The sequence below is a fragment of the Physeter macrocephalus genome, chromosome 19, assembly GCF_002837175.3.
Source record: "Physeter macrocephalus isolate SW-GA chromosome 19, ASM283717v5, whole genome shotgun sequence".
Classification (NCBI taxonomy): Eukaryota; Metazoa; Chordata; class Mammalia; order Artiodactyla; family Physeteridae; genus Physeter; species Physeter macrocephalus.
Window position 1 is genome coordinate 26,063,806 of NC_041232.1, and position 2,698 is coordinate 26,066,503.

Here is a 2,698-nt window from a genome sequence, read left to right on the forward strand (position 1 = left end):
TCTGTCTTCAGATTGAATAGTCACAACTGAATTTCTAGTGAATTTGCATAGGGAATTAGGCAAGATGATTCTAAAATTTATCCAGAGAGGCAAACTCATAACACTAACCTAGAAAAATTAGAAAAGAGAAAAAGAGGGTACATGCCCTCCCAGAAAGCTACAGTAATTAAAACCATATGATATGTACAGGAATAGAAGAACAGATCAGTGGGACAAAACAGAGGAAAGAGATCCAGATATAAGGGATTTAATATTAGAAGAGTATAGGGTATATTTTAAAATTTGGTGTGTGGATACCCTTTCTAAATGAGAGAAATTCAAAAGTCAGAAGGGAAAAGACTGATAGATTTGACTGCATAAAAATTTCAAAGTACAGCATGTATACACACGCACACACACACACACACCCAAAGGGAAAATACAAGTAATGACTTTTGAGAATATGCTGTATCTGAAACATACATATTAAAGTTATAAAATCCCACACTAAGAACTCCTATAAATCAATAATAAAAACACAGGGATCGGGCTTCCCTGGTGGCGCAGTGGTTGAGAGTCCGCCTGCCGATGCGGGGGACACGGGTTCGTGCCCCGGTCCGGGAAGATCCCACATGCCGCGGAGCGGCTGGGCCCGTGAGCCATGGCCGCTGAGCCTGCGCGTCCGGAGCCTGTGCTCCGCAACGCGAGAGGCCACAACAGTGAGAGGCCCGCATACCGCAAAAAAAAAACCCCACAGGGATCCTAATGGAAAAATAGGCAAAGGACAAGAACAGGTATTTCACACAAGATAAATAAGACCTAGTCAATAAACAGAGTTGTTTAGTCTCGCAAAAAGTACATTAAAGCGAGATATTTTCACTCACCATGCGACAATATTAAATTTTGATGCTGTCCATTTGTTCACTGAGCCCTCTGTGGCAAGCAATATGCTAGTTATGGGCGTATCTCATAGTGCTTATAGGCTAGTGAGGAAGATAATTACTAACAATCATAAATACACATAAATAATTATAAATACAATTGCAAATTATTGTAAATGATAAAGAGAATAAGTATAGGATTCAAGGAGAGTTTACAATCAAAGGAACCTTATTCGGAGATCACACTGGGATCAGAGAACACTTCTCTGAGTAGGAGTTGCTTGAGCTGAAATATGAAGGATAAACTGAAATGTACTAATTATGTTATTATATGAAGGGATAGATAACCTTTTCAGGCTTAGAGAAAATTAACATGCTCAAAGGTCCTGTGATGTATGGTATATAGGGAAAGAAGGTTAGCACAGTCAGAGAGGAGGGAAATACCATAAGAAGAGCTTGAAAAGACGGGGTAAGATCATGCAGAGTATTGAGGACCATGTTAAGGACTTTTGCCTTTACTTCAGAGCAATCAAAAGCCATCAAATTATATTAAGCAGAGGAATATATTTGGAATTGCTTTTATAAACATGAGGCTGACCTCTGTATAAAGAAAAGATGTGGAGGAAATTGATGTGAAGTTACAGCAAGACTGCAGGTGAGAAATAAGTTTGGACAAGATTAGTAGTTAAGATTAAACACGGACACGCCGATTTCAACATGTCCCAAACGAATCCATTTCTTCTATCCTAAATTTGTCTTTTCCTGTGTTTCATCGTCTTAGTGAAATACGATGATTAACCAAAATATCTGGGCAAGGTGTATAAGTGGAAGTTGAAGTCATGAGAGTGGATAACAGTGGTAGAAGCGGTTTTAAAGAATGTACTTCTGGAAGCATTTCATCCAAGCAAGAAACCTAGTTCCTCCCTGTATGCAATTCATTACCAGGTCCTTTACATTCTTCTTTTAAATTGTTTCCTGAATCAGTCTTCCTTAGCCCCAGCTCCCGGGCCCCAGGATACAGAAGCACTGCCTTCAGTGGCCTTCCTGACTCAAGTCCTTCTTCCTGTTGGTTCACCCTTACCACTCTGCACCACACTGCACATGAGACGTCACAGCCTCTTTAAAACTCTTCATTGTCTTGTCACTTCACAGCATGCACGTTCCTTCACAAGGATGCTTACTTTTTCAGTCTCTTCTCTTTTCAAGCCACCTCTCCTTTGACCTCTTTTCACCAGGCCAGTGAATTTCTTTCTTCTTTTTTTCTCTTCCAGTTTTTATAGTGGACTGTAACCAAGCAGGACCCCATGGGGCCTTCCCAGGACAGACTCTCCCCCCACCTCATTCTCCACCTGCCTCATATTTGTAGAAAAACTTTAGCCTCCTAGGTCTTCCCCAAGTTCCAAAGAACAAATTTAATCAGAGAAGTGAGAAAATGCAGAAAGAAAGGAAAATAGTCAAGCAAGACAAAATAATAATAGTTTAGCCATGAAACAAAGTCAAGGAACTTTAGTTCCTCCTCAAGGGCTGTAGATACTATTCTGAGCTGTGTCCTTTGAGCTGTTTTGCAGCTCTGAAACCCCTACCAGGTGGGAGAAGTAAACTGTAGGCTGCCCACAAGCACGTAGACCCCAGACAGCTGGAACCAGAAGGTTGATGATGTTGACTCCTGATGACCTCACCACCAACCAATCAGAAGAAGGTCCACGAGCTGATCACACACCCCACAACCCCCCTCCCTCACCCCGTCTTTATTTATTTATTAAAATTTTTTTTTTTTTTTTTTTGCAGTACGCGGGCCTCTCCACTGCTGTGGCCTCTCCCGTTGTGGAGCACGGGCT